We start from the raw sequence: 21,142 nt of genomic DNA on the forward strand, positions 1-21,142 counted from the left end.
GCCCCGGGCGCTCCCCGTGCCCGCAGCCCCGCGCGGGGCGTGCGGCGCCATCCCGCGCCCTGCCGGGGAGCGCCCGCCGCCGCCGGGCTCACACCTTCGAGGAATTCCCCGGGATGGAGCCGCTGTGGGTGCCGGGTGGATGCTGTCCCTGCCGGGGCTCTGCCCCTGCTCTGTTATTACCGAGAATTCCTGACTTGAAAGGCTTTGCGTGTTGCTGTGTACGTGTGTAGCTGCATTCCATCCTCCCTTCGGTGCTTCCCTTCCTCTCGAAGGTTATTTTGGGCTTGCAGGTGGGTCGGTCTGCTCGCCAGTTTTTACGGCGGGTGAAGTTGAAGCTAGACCGGGAAGGCTGCGATTTGCTCTGGGACAGCAAGTAAAACGATGTAAACACTTTGCGATGGTCGATTAGTTATGGAGCAGCTGATACCTGACACAGAATGTCCAGGCTGCCCCTCCGTGAGCCCAAGGAGGAGGAGGAGCGTTGTGTGGTGGATCTCTGACCTCGAATTTAATAGGGGTCCGTTCTTAGAGAACGTGATTTCTGTTTATTTTAGGTCTTTGCCGTTTCATTTTGTAGGGCTTGGCTTTCGTTCTTCTTTAATTGCTTCTTAAGTGCCTCCAAAGTTTTTCCCCTTACTCTTTGTGGCTTAATGGCTGTCTCATGTCTGCTAAAGCACTTTATTCTCGGATATTTAGAGAAAAAATAATACACGGAGATGTATGGGCAGGAAGGAAAGAACATGGAGTTGTTTTAGGAGCCAAGACTTTATGGAATTCCTGTGATTAGGTTCTATAGTTAGAGAGTTTACTTGAACTTGTTTAAAATTGCTGGCTGAGTGAGTACCTTTATTGCAAACGAGATGTGCTTTGCTTAATTCCGTGTGACTTTTGACTTATAGCCTCATCTAGACAGTTTGATTCCAGTGGTGTAGCAGAGCAGCAAATACTTGTGGAGATTTCATTTGGTCGTTTTGACCAGTTAGAGCTCGTAATCTACTTTCACGGTGGTTTAAAAGGTTTTGTCTGGAAAGTAGCTAAGATGATTTATCCAGATGAAGCATCTTCCTGGCAAAGTTACTGCTCTGTGTGTTTTCAGGCAAATCTCATTTTAGTCTCTAAAACGTAGAACTGTGCAAGAAGTGAGTTACCAATTTTTCCATGAGTAACTTTCCATGATTAATCTTCTGTGTTCATTTCTTGATGGCTTTACCTTCTTGTTAGGATATCTCATGCAGATAACTTAATTTACAGATTTCTTAAATGACATTTTTTGGGCAGTTCTGTTTGCCTCAAGTGCCTCACCTGAACAGTAGTGGCAGGTAGGGGGTGATTCCTGAGCTTGGGCAAGGAGCCAGCAGACTTTCCTGCCTGGCCTTGCTGCTGGTAGGCACTTCTACCCAGCTGCAGTTGATAATGGATGCAATGTTTGCATTTCCTTCTATTTTAGAACACGCATTAACTATGTAAATAAATATACAGTTATTTTGAAGCAACAGCATTCCTTATGTATGGGAAAGAGTTATGGCTGCTTCTGTGAAAGAGAGAGAGCAAGGAGGCAAAGTACCGTTTCAGCTTCTTGGATAATTTGTGTTTCTGACTTTTCAGCTCCTTAGAAAACCCACTTGCAGGCATGTTTACCAAAATACCTATTCTTTTCTGTTTACTCTCCAAGTAAAGGAGTTGGTTAGAATCAGTCATTTAAAGAAAAGTAAAGGGCAGATGCTGTTTGGCTAAATGCCTCCTAAATATTGATTTCTTTGCCTAAACAGGATAGTAAAATATAAAGATAACTATTGAAGGTTATTGGTTAGGGTCACAGACATTGGCAATCACTGTTAACCTTCTGTATCACACTAGGAAAACTATGTATGCGAAAAGCTTACTTTAAGTTAACAAGTTGTAACATGTTTTTCTCTACTTTGTTTCTGAATTTACACTCCCGTGTCTCTCCTTTCCTTTTCCCTTTTCCTGTTTAGTCTTTGCTCTTAAACTGCCCTTTTCCCTCCAGCTGCCCCTCATCCCAGTTTAGGATTAGCCCCTCCCATCCCTGCTTGTTGCCCACGTTTTCTTTGCCCTTTTCTCTTTAGGGATCTGCAGCTTTACTCCTTGTCACTGCTCTTCTTGTTCTGGTTGCTTTCTGATGAGCTCGGGTTTCAGGTGGTGTTAATAGTCCTTTCTCTTTTTCTTTGTGTGTGAAGCTGTTGGACCTTCTCTTCCCCAGCCCCTGAAAACAGAGCCCCAGAGGTCCACTCTGGGATTGCTAGGTAGGGATCCGGGATGAGGGCAGTCTCCTGCCAGCTTCCACAATGTTCCCACTTCCTGTGCTGCTGCAGCTCCCGAGGAATCCTGCCGAGCTGCTCCCTCCCGTGTAGTCGGTGTGTCAGAGCTGACATTCGGGTATGGGTAGAACATTGAAATGCAAATGACAGTGAGGAGATGGTGCTGCCCTGGTGAACAGCACTGAGAAGGTGGTGGAGTAAGTACCTTGTGATATGAAAAGAGCTCGCAAAGAAAGCACCTGACACGGGGAAGCTGAAATTAAAACTTTCTTATCTTTCTGCTATTAATACCTCCAGATGTTTTTAACCTACTTAGAGTACAAAAATAATAATCTGTAAAACACGTTTGGGTTTATTGGTTGAAGCAAAGTGCAAAGACATGATGTAAAGCTATTTGGGAGCCATATTTACTGGCTGCTACTGGCAGCCAAAAATCACCAGTGAGACAAAATCCACTCTCAGTGCCTGTAAAGTAGCATGGATTTTGGAGGAGGAGATGTGGGGCTCCAGTCCTAAGGGAAAAAAGCTGTGGGTTCTCCAAGCTGATACCCGAAGGAGCGTGGTGCCAGGTTCTCTGAGTGCATTACCTGTGACAGGCTGGTGTGGGGACCTTGTACAGAGCCTTTATTGGCATTACCAGTCTTCCCACCCTCCTGTGCTCCCACGACTGCTGTGTAAGGACTGAGTATTGCCCTGGGATTTACACTGGCCTGAGGCTGAAATGCCTTCATTGTTTCATATGTATCAGCACAATAATGTACCATTTCCATTACCGTACGGTTTTAAATCTAGGGTGGAAAAATACAGGCTGCAAACTGGAATAAGACTTGCTAGTTGACTTTCACTGTTTTAAAGCAGAGTAAAGTGGAGCAAGTCAACAGTATACACTGAGGTGTGATAACTTCAGAATTTCTGCAGTGTTAGCAGCGAGGAGAAATGACTTGGTTTTACTTGGTAACAATTCTAGTTAGTTGTCCAATATTTGAGCTCAAATTTCCATAAACTGTGGTTTAGTATTGTGGGCTCTGCATTTTCTTTTGCGTTTTCCAGATCATAAGCAGAAATTATCAACCATGTAAGAAGTTTTCAGGCTTCCTTTCTCCTAAGATAAGTGCCTGAGTCACTAGAGCTATTTCTTTCCCCATATCTCCTCAAGTGGACTGAGTTAACTTGAGATTGCCTGATAGTTGAAAATATGGATAGAGGAAAACTACGTGGTGGGTGTAACTCTGAGGTCACCTTCTGCAAATTGAATTTCTTTTGGGACCTCATCAGCTATTACAAAAGTTACCCTGTTAGCTCACCAAGTAACAAAATGGCTTTATACCACAAATGTTTTTGGGGTTGTTCAGGTGATAACGATAACAGCAGAATTTCAGAACCCCTCAAAGCCTCATTCATCATTTCTCTCCTCCCAGTAATCACAAATTGCTCTGCAGGATGAGGATAAAATCAGTTTTAAACCACACCACTTGGAGAAGTATTTTGTAATCAGTCTGTAATGGATTTTCATTTTTAAGTCTTTGATTCTGGCGAAAATTGTCACCCTGACTAGTTTCCTTTCTGTGTGAGTACTTGGAAAAAATCTCCAAATAGTAGGTCCCTTAGGCTCACTACCCATACCTGCTTTGTATGGGCCTGGCCTTAACTGAGATGCTTTTGCACGAATTATAGTCACAGTAACCAGGATTACAATGATCTTTGTTGAACATCTGCACTTTGATCACCAAATAGTTATGGTTATGTTTAAAAGATGGGCAAATATGGTGTGTAAAAAGTATTTAAGAGCATTAATTTGTTATCTGAATCTCAAAATGCCTTCAGAGTTCTTGCTTGGGAATATTTTTCTTGGTTGGCAGGTTTTAGAGCAGAGGATGGATGATTTCCCCATGAAATGCTCAACATGGAGGGGAAAGAGTATTTCATCTCTTTAAAGTGAAAAAAATTATAAATATTAACTGGGAAAGACATTTTAAAATCTTTCCATTTGTAGACTTTATCCCACATTTTACTTAAGAGTAATATTTCAGTTAAAAAAGAAAACCTTACATGCACTGAAACATAAATGCTCAACTGTCTTAATACAGTCACTGTTGACTGCAGGAGGTGTTTTTAGCAAAGTTTTTGAAATCACAGTAAACAAATGGATAAAAACCTTGCCAGGCTAAACATTGTAGGCTTCTAGCAATACTTGTTTTAGTAACATCTTGTCTGAGACACCAGTTCGGTGTGGTGCTAAAAAGTAAGATCACTGACTTGATAAAGTTAGTGCTATTTCAGAAAACACTGCTACTAGCACACAATTTGCCAAGTGCAACGTCCTGGGTGTTTTAGCAGATTTGGATCATTATATTGTTGGATGGAAGTTCTGTGGGAAGCTGTTCAGTGATACATTCGCCGTTTGACCTTCTGTGTTTTTGTAAAACCGATGTCAACCCTAAAATGTTCCTTCTTGGATACGTGCCTGTGTTTATACAGGCCTCTCTACAAAGCTCACCAAAGGAGGAAGATGGTATATAATACAGAAGATATAAATATATACGTGCAAAATTTACATATATTCACATCTTTCACCTCTGAGGGTCTTGCTGTCAGGAAAACCTTCATTCACGTTAAAAAGACATTTAAATCTACGCTATAAACATGAACAAATATATAGATATTGTTCCACACTGACTTCACGTCTATTCCCTCTTGGTAAGTCTCTGTGTATATCACAGATGCTCTTGCTGCCAAGTTGCCTCTTACTGTCATTGTTTTGCTTTTATGCTTGTTGATGTCCTTTCTGTGGACTTTTTTAATGCAGCAAGAGGAAGAAAGAACGGTTTTAAAAATATGTGATCTCCCCCCAAATTGGCCAGTAAATTCAGAAACATGCATGTCTGAAGGTAATAGAGACACTCAAAATTGCCATAGTTCTTGAGTTGAAACTGTCCTTGGGTAACTCTTAAGTCTTTTAGCACCTTCTTTTTTATTTCAAGCAAGTACTGCCTTTCTTCCTTGTTTTATCTCCTAATAGTCTTCTGCAGAGTGACCCCTGAGCCTGTTTGGAACCCCATTAAAAATCACTGATTCCCTCTGTAAAGGTTCACAATTACATCTACATAGCTTTAATAAACTTTGAAGTTAAATGCAAATATATACCAGCTGAGAGAGAATAAATATTAGTATAGGAGTTTTCCATGGGGGAGTAACTCATGTTGTGTAATTGTTTTTCCATTTGCTTTGAGCCTTGCTAATTGTCCTGCTCTGCCTCCCTCGTCTAGATTGGGTGGTTTTGCTTAAAAAACAGGTTGCACAATATTGCCCAGTCTCAGACTTTTGAGTCTGTAACTATATGGTTAAGGAGTGTGACTCCTGCCATTTGGAATGATCTTTGGAGGAGACAGTTTATTTAATGACTTTGGTACTGTAAACTGTAGACATTCTCAGTTTTTAGAAGCAGGGAGATGGCTCACAGTAAGGATGTAGAGAGTGAGGGGCACATGAAATATCTCTGTATCATCAGTGACACAGGCTGTGAGTGTGCAACAGTTTGCTGTCGGTTGTAGTCAGTGGAACAGTTCACTGAACTTGCTGTTAAACATACATCCCAGCCATAAATGTTGGCTATTCTAAAGCTTTATATACATGAAATTGTGTTTTCATACTGTGATTTTTTTAAAATTTTTTTTAATTTAAAATACCAAGAAAGGAAGCCAACCTGCAAGGAAGGAAGGCCCAGACCTGCTCTGCTGCTAATGAAGCTGTCGATAACATACCTTTCAACTACAACAACCAAATTTTGAAGGTGTTATTGCAGGCCTTAACGTGAGGCAGATCCATGTTTAAAGGTCAGTGTTTTTGGCTAGAAAAGATTGCTTGGGAAGTGCAGAAAACGAAGGTGTGTTAGGACAAAGCTTGCTGAAGCTCCTGAAGTGCTCCTGTGCCTGTGAATTTTGCTTTGTAAGTATTCCTCGTGCAGCAAGGGCAGCATCCCTGTGAGAAAAAACGTCAGTGCAAGCAGAGCTCAGAGCTTAACATGTATTTCATTGACACCATGAGCTGTATCAGTTCCAGCTGCCACATCCAAATTGGCATCTTGCTCCATGAACCCATTGGCAGGCAGGGTGCTGGTTCACAGTCCCTTACAAGTTAACCCACTTATCTTCTTAGGACAAAAGCAAATCTCTTCCAAAGGTGGTTCTTTTAGGCGAGCTGTTCAGCAACTGGTACATCAGAGGAGTGTTGCACTCTGGTATATAAAGTACCTGTTTTTAGCAGTTGATGGAGAGTCACTGTTAGTAACAGTTGCCATGAAAAACCTCCTGCGACAGCTTTGCAGGTTTAAGGTGAGATTGCAGAGTGGTTTAGATGGAGATTCCTCAGCTGCACTGGAGCTTTAGTCATGGTGAGTTCTCCTGTGTTCTGCATAATTATCTCTGTTGTTCTGCTTGTGGGAATGTGAAAGTGTCTGATTGTTTGTTGCTTGCAAAGGCAGAAGCTGAATCAGGTCCCTTTCTGATGGGAATTGCCACTCAGCATCAGAAGGGGGTTCAGTAAATACATTCTTTAAATAGACTATTGCAAATAATACTGGATTGCTTGGTGTTGGAAATAGCAAGAGGTGGTGCATTAAAAAAAAGGCATCCAGTTCTCACTCCCCACCTTTTTTTTCCCCCCAAGGCTGTAATTTTTCTTTGTAGTACATAATGGTGATAAAATTGCAGGCTTTTTTTCCTGCTCTGTCCTTTGCAGATTGACTTCATTGCTTATGGTTGTACATTATCTTTGTTTATCAGTGTAAATCAACAGAGCTATTCCTGAACAATGGAGATAGCAACACACAGACCTTTTGAAGCCAAATCTGCCGAGTGAGAAACAGTGTTGTATAGAAACATGTTGAAAAAGATAACCGACATGGATTATTGGGGCAGGGGGGGGTTCCTGCTCAACCTCTCCAGAGGGGATTATGGAAAAGACTGTGGAATTAATAGTATTTTCTAAAACATTCCTACACAACTGCCAGGGCACCTGATGGAAGGTTCGTGCATACACTAATAATTCCTAGGGGAAAAAACAGTAAACAGGTGATATACCAAAGCAACACAGCATTTAAATCAGGGGGAATTAGATTTAAGATATCAAATGTTACATAATTGGGTTTTTTCCCTGGAGTTCAGTGCCTGCAGTTCTTTGCATATTAAGTGTTGTTCTGTCTACACAGAAAGCTGACTTGGGGTGCTTTCATGAAAAAGTTGTTAAAGAGCCAAACAAAATGAAATCTATAGAATGCAGGAGGAAATATTAATCCATATAATGAACACTGTCTTCAGTGTTAAGCCCCCCTGCTGACTTAGGGGTTATAAGTTCAGCCAATAGTCCCTGCAACCGTGTTGCATGGATAATTCACTGAACATTTTTTTGTTGTGCTGAGGAAAAGAGTTGATGTACTTTTTCCATCAAGTAATCTCAATAAAAGTTTGAAAATATATTGGAAAAATAAGCAGCCAGTATTGGTTCATAGTTGCTGTGATTGTGCTGGATGCAAATAGCTGAGCTGTGGTTAAAAAATTACTGAACAAGTGAAATAATTGAAAATCAGTATCAGTTTCTAAACAAATGAAAGCTCTGCTTTCCCAAAAATGATAGCACTGTCATTAGTGTATACACTGTAGAGGAACCATCTCTTATCAACATCAGTCTCTCTACAGCAGGTGGATGTGGCTTCTTGAGTTTTTCTTGCTTGTAATAAGCAAGACACTCATGCATTCAGGCTTGTATTCAAGGGATATGGGAACAGTTATGATTATAATTTAAAAGCTTTGTTTCTTTCCTTTTGTGAACATAAGGCAGAACGGGAGGTTTTGTAATTTTTGGCTTTTTCTTGCCAGTTTATGAGTGTCTGTGACTTAAATATTTTAGATCTGTAGATTCCAACTGCTTTTAATTGGTTTTACCACATGGGTCAAGGTTTCATTTCCATCACTATTTTCCCATGGCTTCCTCCAGAAGTTGCAGGGCTAATTGTTCTGCAGGGAAGGTAAACGTGTATCAGATATATAAATGTTCATTGGATGATGCCCAGTAAAATATTTGCCCTACCTGCATAATCTGTTACAAGAGTTCTGAAAAATTCTATCCAGGGGACAGCTAAAAGCCTGAGCAGGTCCTGGATCCTTCCTGGGACTCATCAGTACAGGACTTGCTGTCTCAGAGGTGCTTTTGCAGTCATCAGTCTGCACCTATAACAGTTTTTCTTGAACACGCTTGTTTTTTTTCTTGGCAGTGGTTTTATGATGTAGTTTAGATTGAAGGGCTGTCACACCACAGAAAAGAAACTGTTCATTAATTTGAGAGATGAACTAGACTCAATTTGTATTCTGAGAGCTTAAAAAAGGAGGAGAATGGACAATGATGTCTTCCTGAGGTGCTTTTCTCAGGCTGGTAAGGAACACACTCTATACACCCCATGAACTCATCACTTCATATCCCTGAGTGCACAGAACAGTGCCATGTAAAACCAGAATATGCAGAGAGCAAAAGGGATATGATTCTTGAAGTTAATTGCACAGCACCTGAAAAATCAGAAATCTGGCTGCTGGATAAGGAAAAAATATTGAAATATAGGTCTACATTCTTTATTTTTTCCATGAGAGAGAAAAATGAAGGCTTCTTGTGATGAAGATGACTTGTCTCTCTGGATGCTGCTTTGCTAATTGGTGTGACCCTGCTGTGTCTGCACTGTTTCACAGGGTCTGCCAGGGCCTGTGATAAGCATTTCCTTTTGGAAAAGCTGTACACAATGTGCAGATAGAGGGGACCTGCTCTCTTCAGCCTCTTTAAGATGTGTTGGAATAAATATCTTGTTTGGAAAGGGGTTTTTTTCATATTTTTCAGATGAACAATTCTCTTGAGCTTTGTGCTTTTTGTTACATAACACTGAAGTTTTTTAAAGTTTTGAGCATGACCTCAAGGTTCTGTTTTGGCTTTACTAAAGTATTTACTGCTTGTAGCCATGTAAAAACGGATATATTTTCCTGTATTCTTGCTCTGTAAGACCAATAGGCCACTATAGCTCGTAGGGGAGGCTTAAATTTTCTTTAGTGCTTACAGAATTCAAAATCATTAGAATTTTCTCTGTATAAAGTTATAACTTCCTGAGGAAATATTGGCACAAACTGTGGAAGCTGTTAGGTTTTGGAAATTTTGCTCAAGTTACTCATTTTCTCTGCATTATTTCTTCTTTCGCTTCATAATTAGAGGCTGGTGGACAAAGCAGATTTGGGGCTGAAGGGCCTTCTTTGGTATCTGGCAAAAAGGCAGATACTTAGAAAAGAGAATGTCTTTGGAGTGGAGGGAAAAAAATGTACTTGGAGAAATAATTTTAGGTGCTCTGGATATTTTGTTGTTTGGCTCTGCAGACTGGTCAGTCAGTTCTGGCATTTCCATGCAGCCACTTCTGCTGGTTCATATTCTTACATGTATTAATGTGTTTATAGTTTCATAGAAAACACTGACAGATCCATTCTAGTACTTGTGAAAGTTGAGCTATATGATTTCAGTCAATAGTTCAAGAGGAGTGATTGTAATTATCTTTGGCCATGAAGATTTGGACAAAAAATGATTATTCTACACTGTGTTGCTCTGAAATCCACAGGTTAAGAAAATATTTATATCCCAAAATCAACTTTTTTTTGTATTACTGGGGAAAAAATATATTCTGCAAACTTTCATTCCAAGAAGAGACATTTTCTGTTTTCATACTGAGAATTATGTGTGTCTGAGCTCAAATTTATGTGTATATGTATATTTTAGAGGTATATTTGTTTCAAGTGGTTATTAATGCTGTTTTAGGAAGTAGTGTTGAATCTCCAGCTATATTCATATTTTGGGAAGAGTCCATTTATATCTGCAGAGTAGTGCAGTAGAAGGTAGTGGTGATTTAAAACCTCCTCATAGCACACAGGAACCCAGTGTTTCACTGTGGGGAGAGTGACTGAAATTCCCATCTTTCCAGAAATTTGCTGGGACTTGGGCTTGCTGAAGCTTTTTTTTTCCTTTTAGATGCTGGTTGAGGAGACATTTAATGAGCATCTCAGTTGCCTGTGCATTGAAAGCAGATAGGCAGTGGAGTTAAAAATGGCTTTTTAACTCCACTCCTATCAAAACCCAGAACTCCATAATTTTAGTGATTTTACAAATAAGAGAACTAAAAGCTTGGCTTGCCTGAAGTCAATTATTCCAGTGTTTAAAAGAGGATCCAGAACACTCTCGTGGTCTTACTCACTTTGCTAACCCAGCCTCTTGAAAGCAGCCCTGGTAAATATTTATTTAGTTGCCATAATACATTATGGGTTTGTCTTTTAACCTCAGCAGTTAGGCTGAGTTAGGCTGCTGCTTCCAAAACCTTCCAGTCTTTAGTTCAAATGTTAAAGATTTATGGCTTCACATCACAAATTGTATTTCTAAAGGCTTATCCTGGCACTGCTGTGTTTTGTTTTTGTAGCTCTGTTGTATTGTCATCTTTCTTGAATGACTTGCTGTCAAAGTACATGCCAGGTCATGTGTTACAGTCAGTTCAGAGCAACTGTACATTTTGCTAGTTAAATATTTCTCCCTGTGAGCTGGAAGGGCTGCCTTGCATATCAGAAGCTTGGGGTCAAAGCTGCTGATGAGTATTTACTTTTCTCATGGCTGAATACTTAAAGTTAGCATGTGATTTGGGAGTAATCTTTGGAATTAATCTCTGTATGGTTCAGAAACAGGAAAAACTTGGAAACTGGGATAATGCTTAGTTTGTTGCTCAGTTTTTCAGATAGTTTTAATAAGAAATTTAAATTTTTAGATAGGGGAAGAGCACCTAGATTAAAATAGATTTGTGCTATTTTTAGAGCATGGCTTTATACTGCAAGTCAGAGACCGAAAAAATACTTTTAAAGTAAGGAAACATTATTTTTACAAGTTTTATCATTGACCTCAAGACCCCATTTTCCATCATTTGTGACAAGGGATCAAGCAATCTGTCTGTAAAACAGTAAAATGCCTTCAAGTCCTTTGGTATTGTCGGGTCATGACAGAAGCTTGATAAGGTGAGAATGACTGGCAGAATGATATGCACCTATAATTTTTTTAACTCTTGTGTAAAATATACTGAAATCTAAAATAGGGCATAGCATTCTCAACAAAATGACAAGAAATTTGACAGTGCAAGCCTTCTAACTTATGGAGCTGAATCAGTTGAAAAGAGCAGCCAAAAAGGCAATGTGGAAATACCAGTAAGTTGCCTGAAACATTTAGCAGCAATGATCTTCCTTAAAATAACTTGGTACAATTAATTGGTGTTTTTTGTCGTTTCTTTTGCACAGCAGTCTTATCACAGTCTTATCTTTAAGCAAGGAAATGAGGCTCTTTCTGCACCGAGGTTCTGAAGCAGGCTGAGCTGGCTAATACTTTATTGCAGAGATTTATTTCTTAATCTGCACTGGAGACTTTGAAGCCTGTTTTTTTAGCAGGCTGATTTAGTTCTTGTTTGATTGAGGAATATACAGAATAGGACTGCTGTAATTAGAGCTTGGTGGTAGCTCTTGGCAAGCCCTGAGTTATTTGTGCAGTAGCATTGTAGTGAGGACACGATGCATTTTGAGGGAGGGGAAAGCAGAACAATGTGCTGATTTGCTTGTGTGGGCTAACATGACTCTTTTAGAACAAACTCCTTTAGAAGTTGGGGTTTTTTTAGGAAAAACTGACAGGCTAACCTGGGGTTTCAAATCAATTTAAAGTGTCTTGCAAGCTGGAAGTCTCCCTTCGATCCGCAAGGCCCTCGCAATTCCCAGTGGTTTGGGGTCAGCAGTTTACAAACAGTGCCTACACCAATGATCTGGGAAATCAATCTTTCAGTCCTCCTGCTGCTGCCTTTGAACAGTTCCATTGTTGGCAAAGTGTCAGCCTCGGGATGAGATTATAAAAATTCTAAAGCTTAAAACACACAGAAGACAAAATGTTGATGCTTGGAAAGTTTCTCTGCTCTTGGAATGAGAAAGTTTTGGTGCTGACATTTTCTGGAGGTGTGTTGCAAGATCCTGAACATGATCATGTTGGTAGTGTGGTGCTATTGCATAAATATATTGAAGACATTCTGCCCATCTTTCAAATTGAAGCTACTGAATGAATCAGTCTCCTGGCTGGCTAGTTGCATCTTAAAGCTCATATTTTGTGGGTTCAGAAATACTTAACAGCTTTTATTCTGTGAGTGAATAAGCTGGATTAATTTATATACAACTCTTCCTGGCTAGTGAGAAGTCAGTGGCATTAAAGATGTAAGTCCAATGAAGTAGTGATTATACCTGCCACACAATCTGCTCCCCTTGTTGAAAACATTTCTTTAAAGCTGAACTGTCATGTTTTTTTCACATCCAGCTTCTTACCTCTGTTAGTAAAACATACTTTCTGTTGTTGCTTCAAACATCTGTGACAACTGGTTTATTTTTCCCACCCAATGTCCAGTTGTGTTTCATATTAAATACTTTTTTTTTCCCCAAAGAACAGTTGTTTTGGGTGGAGTTTCTTGCATACTGACTCCAGCTATCATGCTTCAGTCTGGCTGTGTATTCAGATATCCCTATAAAGAGTTGATATCTTTGAGTCCTCTCTCATAATTTGCACTTTTGTTTCAATGCAGCATGGTCTGAAATATCTATAAGATATTGTGTGTTCTGGCTTGCAGGATTCACTTCCCTGTAGGTGAAGACTTAGCGTTATGAAAAATCTTAGTTTTCTCTACATGCGCTGAAAAATTGCAGGAACCTGTTACAAACTTTGGAAGCGTCGGCTCTTCCCAGCGCCGGCCGAGCTGATGCTCCCGGCTCTCGGGAGGCACACACAGGATGCCTCCCGTAAAACTCAAGCTGTGTGAAAGAATAAGAGCAGCTGTTGGAAGTGTCCCAGCGGGTCTGGGCCGTGGCCATACAAGGAGCCCTCTCTGCACAAAGCTGCTCTGTCTGATTCATGTGTTGCATGTGTGTTAAAGTTCACGGGGCTCTTTGTCTGCGTGTCCTCTCTGGGTGCCTTTTTTTCATCCCCGAGGTGCCTGAAAGCATCTCTAGATATTATTAGAGCGGCAGAAAGGAAGTGGAAAAGAGGGAAAACAGGCTTACTGAATATTTCAGTAAGTTCTTTGCCAAATCGCATTTTGGGATTCATTTCTATTTTAAATACTAGAGTGGCTGCCAAAGCTGGCAAACTGTGATCCCCTTTGGAAGGGGGAGGAGACTTTGTTACTTCTCGGCGGAGGAGGGACATCATTTTCCTGTTGCTTTGTTTTTACTTTTGTAGTGAACAAAGAAAGTCTGCGGGAGAAAAGTAGAAAAAGCCTGTTTTTCAAAGCTTATCCAGAAATTTTACAAAACAATGGGTTTGATTTGCACTTTAAATGTGGTTTCCTGTCTTCTCTCGTGTCATTTGCATACCTTTAAAAATTGTTTGGTTTAACTTTATTTTATAGAAATGTGTCCTATCCTCAGCTAGTACTGGTTAGGGTATTGTTTCCTTGATTATTTCCAAGTGCATGTAGGCAAGAAATGATCAAATTTAATCACCAAACAATTGGTCACATTTGCAAAAAGAAAAACCGATTAGAATCACCAAAAAACCAGGCTGAACATAGAATAATATCTATGTTTAAATAACTAAATCCCAGAGTTTAGAATAGGAAGATAAGATGACTGAACAGCAAAAAAGAAAAAAACTGAGAGCCAAAATTATGAGTTTTCTTCCTGCCTTTGTCATGCCTCACTTGTAGCCTTGGAAACTGAGACAAAGAGGTTAAGAAACTTGCTCATTCTTAAAATGGAGATAAGATACAGTGTGCAGTTTATTTTAGTCTCACTTATTCCTCTGCAGAGTGCTGTAAGTGAGCAGTGCTGGGTTTTTAACCGTATAATCTGTATGATGAACTTGTTTATTTAGGACTTGAGCCAATGAACCTGTGTTTAGTTGTATCCCTGTGCTTACCTGTCGAGCTGATGCCTTGTTTTGATCTGTCAGTCTTTGCAGGTTGTTTCATCATCTCTTCTGTCAGTCTTTGCAGGTTGTTTCATCATCTCTTCTGTCAGTCTTGGCAGGTTATTTCATCATCTCTTCTGTCAATCTTTGCAGATTATTTCATCATCTCTTCTGTCAGGAGGGTGGTGGGTGTTTTGGTCAAACCAGATGACTCTGGGACATGGGATGCTCAGTCCCTCCAGTCCATGAGCACAGTGCAGAGGGGATGGTTGGCTCCTTGCTTTTCAGACAAGCTCTTGTTTTCCCTCCAGGCATCTAAACCAGGAATTCAAGATTGAGGGATCAAAACATTGGAAAGGGTTCTTGGCAAATTGATCAACTGTGAAATAGTTACGAGCTCTTATTTTTTAAATCCGAAGGTGCCACTTTTTAGTTAAAGTCTGTTCTTAGGGCTTTTGTTTTACAGCCTCTCTGGACATTCATGCACTGTTTATATTAATGCAGCTCATTTGTAGGCAGTGCAGACACTTTTAGAAATTGTAAGACTGTGGAGACATTTAATGGCTAAGGATAAATTGCACAGCTGTGGACACTATTTATACTTTCCTCTATAGAAAAAGGTCTGTATCATGAAATAGGCATAACTCAATGTTGTGAGTTATTTTTCATGTTTTTCTAGTCTTGGAAGGGGGATTGCCAGCTCTTAGTTTTACATGTTAAAAAGTCCATAGCATTTCCATATTCTAAGAAGATAAAGTTCATGCTTTATCCATTAAGGAAATAGATATTGAAGAAAGGAGAGACAAGATAGATGGGCTGAAGTGTTTCAAAATGTTAGTAAGGAATTCTAGGAACCCTGCATAAGATAGATGGGCTGAGAGTAGTTCCTAAGTGTGCAAAGGGAAACTGTAAGAATTTAAATATGATAAAAAAAAAAAACACAAACCAGGACTTGATAGAAGGTGAACAGTAACTCATGCAACAAGTTAGTTTAAAGGTTAAGCATCTGAAACCTCTGCAAAGCACATATCCCTTCCACAAGAAAGAAGTGTCCAAGCCCACAGCTTGAAAGAGAAATTTAAAGCAATTTCCAAGTTATTAAAGTATATAAGAAAAAGTAATTATAACTTTAATAATTAGATCTCAACCAAGGGACCCAGAAAGGGAGCAAGTTGTTTGTTCTTTGTAGATCTGTTAATGATGGGAATCTTTTAGAAGTCAACTTGAAAGGACAAAAGGACAAACACAATTATAGGATGTGTAAAATGGAAATTAGGCACTGAGACAGAAACTGAATTGCTTCAAAGATGAGAGGCTAGGATAAATTAAGAACTAGCAGATACCATCTTCGAAATACTGGAATCTAATATCTTTGACAATTACTTTGAAAAAAGTTTGCTGAGAGAAACCATAGGAAATTCCAGGCACTCTATAGTTCTGTGCTCCTGGTTTTTCTGCCTTGCACATAGACTGTGGATAATTTTGAGTTGCCCCTCAAGATTCCATAAAATTATTCTGTTATTTAAAATACCTCTGAATGCTTCTGCATCCTCTAGAGATTTAGTTGCAACATCATAGTTTGTTCCCTTTTCTCCCTTAATGCTCTCAAATCCACAGGCTTGTTCTGTCTCAGATTGTTGTCTGTTATGGGAACCAGGGGATAGGGTTAGTGGGTGAATTATGAAGTAATTTGATCAAGGACTCAGGAGATACGATCTTTCCTCTCTTTTCCTCCCTTGTAATGTCAACACTGTGGTTTTTAGAAAATAATAACTTGCACATATGCTCTAAAATTCCAACTTTGGCTCCGACTTGTCCTGAGCTGTTACCACTTGGTTGGGGTTGATCTGATACGAGTTACTGTTTGACAGCTCTTGTCCCTCTAAGAAACTCATTTCCAACTTATGTATTACAGAAGTTCGATCAAAAGATAAAGCTTGAACTAATAAGATGAATAACTTACTGACATCAAAGAGAAAATGGAATGGGGCAAAGCAAATGAGAGCCTGGAGCACTGATGTATTCACAAAATATCTCTTGTGGATGACTGTAACTGACCATTGTGTGTGTCTCGTTGCCACTGCTATTTTTAAAACTTAGGCCATTTACTACCAAAAAAAATCATTTGGTTAATTAAAATTTTATTTTAGAATATTTAATGTATTTATACTTCTATTTTTAATTCAGATACTTATGAAGTTCCTAGATCTGCCAGCAACGTTCCTTCAATTCTGTTCAGCTCTGTTAACGCAGACTGATAAATTCTTTCTGTATCCAGTTGGAATCCATGAAAGGGACATTGTCCCTTTACCTGTCAGTCATCCCTCAGCTCCAGGTTACTGCCCTGAATCCAAGGTGCAGAATGGAGCTGCAATACCTCTTACTTGATTTCAGTACACAGTGAAGCAGATTACTTTACTTAGGGATTTAAACATCTGAAATCTAACTTGCTTTACTGTGCACTGAAATGAGCTTGTAACAGTCATTCACTGTGTTCCTGCAGAGAGACAGTAACTTGATAAATCACTCATCTGACAAGAGCAAGTTTTTACTTCTTGACTGGTACCTTCAGCCCACTCGCAAGTGAGGTATTTTTTTTTCCCATTCTTCAGATGACTGGTTATGTAAGAAAAGAATATGTGGATGCAGTGGGAAAATCAGTCAACCTGCTTCTTTAGGACAGCAGTTGTTAGACTGTGCCCAGCACTGGCTGTGCCCCGTGTTTGACAGCACCTCTGCTGAATGAACCCACAAGGGGCTTCTGGGCTGGGCTTCTGCAGTTGGTTGAGAAGAATCCCTTTAATATGTTGCCATCGTTTGAATGACACTTTTAAGAGATATTTCCCTTAAACATTTCGATGTGTTTATACACGCACGTCTCTTTCTTTGCATATTTAGCTTTTCCACGCTGTGGGTTTCGGTCCAAGAATGCGTGTTTGGGGAGATCCTGGCAGATTGCTGGCTGGCTCCACAGCCTGATGGGGCCCTGCTATGGAAAACCTGCAGCCTCCAGATCCTTCTTAAATTGCACAGTGCTAAGTGATTTGTGATTCCAGTCTGAAAAGTCCTACTGCTACCTTAGGCTGCTTGAAAGTGAGACAAACTAATGTTTTTCTTATTGCTGCTGTGTTAGAGAACCAGTGTAGGAAATGTGCTGCAAATTTAGCTCATGACTTAACAGCAACAGCTCCTTGAGCCTCTCTGTCCTTCACTGCACAAAGGTAACTGCATCAGGTCTTAGTGCAGCAGCAGTTTGCTTCTGCTTCCTGGGATGATGGGAGAGATAAGAAGCACAAGTGGCAGAGCACGAGCTAATTAAATTTTCTTTAGATGTCTTTTAGTACATAAATGGTCAGCATTGCCCCAGTGACTGTACAAATGCACCAATAGAACAATGCAGCTGTAGTTGTGAGGTTCTGGGCTATCACATTGCAGAACCTTTCGATGATGAGCCCCTTGGTGTTTCTTGGTTTACTTGCTCTGAAACAATAAGTAGGACTATTTGTTTCACTTGTAGGTTTTTAAAAGAGTCCTTTTTATTGAATGCATTGAAAGTTGCTCACTTTATTAAAAGGCTAATATCAAGTGTGCAAAAACCGAAGTGACAAAATTTAATAAAACTTGGAACTTGCTGGCAAAGGAAGGGATAACACCTCATACTACAGTGGTTTCCCAACCATGATGAAGTTGTGTGTGATGTAGCACTAGTTAAATGTGGACTGCAATGTTTCAAATGCAACCATAGCCTGGGCAGTCAGGCTTTTACATTCCAAAAACTCTTCATCAAAGGAATAAGGTTTTGCAGATCACTTCATGTAGCCTTGGCTGGTCGATATCTGTGGGGACAAAATAACTTAAATAGATGTGTGTGGGAGGAAATAAGTTCTTAATAAATTTTTTTCATAACTTTTTATTAAATTAAGAAAAATAGAGGTATAATTCTCAAGAGTTTTTTTAATGGGAATCTTTAAATAAATTTGAATTGAGAGGATATCACTAATTATATAAAAGTGTAATTAAATATTTGTGATACTGAGAAATCATGCTTTCCACATGCTTACCACAAAGCCAAGCATACTTTCTGTGTTCCTCTTGTGTATTTCTGTTCAGAGATTTGTGGTCAGGGATAAATGGATGACTTTTGTGTGTGTCCAAGCTCTTGAGCCCTGTTTTACCCTCTTCCTGTTGTGCAATCTGTTTTCCCAGGATTTTGTCAGTCACAGCAGAGTAATACGTATTTACTCCCTTGAGTTGAGTTAACATTTACTCCCAGGACTCTTGGGGTATTTTATGATTCCCTTCTGGAAGGCACTTGTAGTGTCATTATGTATAGTCCATCAATGTTCTCTGGAACCTCTTTTATCCAAGGTAGAAGGCAACGTGAGAATCGTTTTGAAGAACACATCGTGTGGAGAAAACATATTTTTCTCTAGAAGGATTGTGTAGGCGTTTAATACCATCTCAACTCGATGACTTTCATAGGAAAAATTTTAAAGCTGAAGGAAACGAGATCTATACTTTGATTATTACAGTAATATTTGCTGTTAGGGACCCAGACTGGCTAAATCTAGATTAGGAGCCAAGCCCTTCACCAGGGTTTGATAATCCTGATACACTGGTGTTCTGTGATACTGTGGTGGGAATGAAAACCCCCCCTGAAGTCTGACCAACCTTTTTGCCTGTGTCTAAAAGGAATAAATTATGTTAGGAGTCAGAAACAGATTAAGAAGAGCTTCGGTGTGTTACAGTCTGAAGGATCCATAAAAATCAATGTTGCAAGATGGCAGTAAAATTTTCTTACTGCCTTGGTGCTGAGCTCCTGCAAGCAGACACGAAATCAAAGAGGAGGAGGAGGATTGTCTTTATGACATGCAACTGTTGCCATGAGATTCTTGGTTGCCATCAGAAAGGTAATTTCACTTAATGACTCTGATAAGCTACCAATTCAGACATACCAAAGCATTGCATTAAAACAGCATTCTGTCAATTCCTGTGCACCTCTCATCTTTTATCCCAAATAGCTGTTTAGCTATCCAAAGAATCAGAAGCAAGCAAGCGGGTCCTTTCAAGGTTATAGCTCGTCATGCTTGGATAACACGATTCAGAAGAGCCTAAACACAACAAATCAAAATCTGTGAAATGATGCATGGCTTCACGCTTCTGTAGGTTTGAAAAAGTGCATATAGATTTCTTCCATTCCAAAGAGCCCTTGAAGTATGTCAAGTATTTATAGCTTTGGATGTCTCACTTGTACATGCTACATGCGGGAGTTAATGACTCACACCTTTCCCAAACAATTGAAGTGCTTCCTGAATAGTAGAGAAAACATTCCCTCCTCTGCTCAAGTACTGATTCACATTCTGATTCACATTTGTTTGTTGTCATGTGGCAAACACCATTTGGCATGTTTACTCCTAGGTCTTAATTACCCTGCAGCAGTACTTTTCTCCTTATAGATCTTATTTCCTTTCCTTCTCTCAGCTGTAGCATGAAACAGCACCTAAATTAATCCAAAAATAATAGCTTAGTTCTTCCTCCCTTCACTCCCCAGCTGCAGGCTTCTGCTTCTTCCCCTGACACCAGCACCTGTGGGCCCTCCGCTGAACTTCAGTCAAGTTGTTAAAGCAGCAGAAAGTTAATCCAGGGAAGACACTTTTAGCACTAGGTTTGCAATTCAAGTTGGCTGGGATAGGAGTCTTATAAACATCAAAACCAGCACAAAGGAGGGAGTCACGCTGGCACCAGGAACGGGGAAAGGTGAAGGAATCTGTGCAGTAGCTCTATGTTTAACATAATGAAATAACAGTAAGCTGTTAATTCTGCTTAACCATAACTTTTGTTAAAGATTTGTGTTGCTTTTTGTCCCTGAAAGAGCTTCTCTGAGTCAGGTGAACACAGGACTGAGGTGTGTGAGAAGGTTAACAGAACGTGCTTTGGGGCCAGAAGGGAGGGGAATGGCACTCTGGGTTCTGGCTGTGCCCAGACAGCTGTTACCCAAATCTGCACCCTCACACTCCTGAGTAGTGTTTTAGCAGACATCTGGCATAAGCCAGCACATGTACTCACGTAGCTCTGTCAAGAAATGGATCCCAGAAAAACTGGGAATGAGGTGAGTGCTTATTTAGCTGAGTTTCTGTTGACCCAACGAGTTCAACCCGTGGCCGTGCAGGGGGATGGCAGAATCATCAAGGATGACTTAGGTCATGCCTTTTTTTTTTCCATCTGCTTATCCCAAATTTGTTGCCCCTCTCATTTGTGCTGAAAAACAGATTCATAGAACTGCACTGGAAAGCAGGCCGTGGAAACCTTGTGGGCTTAGAGCCTGGAGTGGGGAGCTGTCTGTGGAGCAGCAGGAGGAGCTGGGTGGGGAGATGACAATGTTCCAAGTTGAGTTTGTCACAGAAGAAAATATTCATTACCCATACTCTCAGATTGTTTGTCTGCATTTCTGATGCTTTCATTTGAATTAAAAGAAAAGTTGGAGGCATAGCCAGTAGTTGGTTGTTGAAAAATGCAATGAAACATTTATAGGCTAAACATAGCCTATAGGATGTGGTTAAAATAAAGTCATTTGCAGGACTTGGGCTTAGTGAAGCAGCATGCTTTGAATTTTAAGTCCTGTGTGCTGTTGTAAATGCTGTCTGTTCTTTGAAGAAGAATTTCTAGCAGCTAGATCAGATCTCTCCAAGATGGTCCTCTTTGCATGGGTTGTGTTACTCAATCACCCTTCATTCTATTCATTCCTCTGCCCTTTATTTAAGCCTCTTCCTGTTTTTCCTCCTCCCTCCTGTATGCTTGAATGCATATGTATTTCCCTAAATGTACCTCTTCTACTTAAATTTACTGGTGGTACTTATTTGTTTTTCTTCCACACCCAAACA

The 21,142-nt window shown here is 40.1% G+C and overlaps 1 protein-coding gene across 1 annotated transcript in view; it reads left to right on the forward strand.

Annotated features, from left to right (window-relative positions):
* PEAK1 (pseudopodium enriched atypical kinase 1) overlaps positions 1-21,142 on the forward strand; it is a 111,939-nt gene that overhangs the window by 570 nt on the left and 90,227 nt on the right. The gene's annotated exons all lie outside the window — the stretch shown is intronic.

The sequence above is a fragment of the Neopelma chrysocephalum genome, unplaced genomic scaffold (assembly GCF_003984885.1).
Source record: "Neopelma chrysocephalum unplaced genomic scaffold, ASM398488v2 Primary Assembly neopelma1_124, whole genome shotgun sequence".
Taxonomy (NCBI): domain Eukaryota; kingdom Metazoa; phylum Chordata; class Aves; order Passeriformes; family Pipridae; genus Neopelma; species Neopelma chrysocephalum.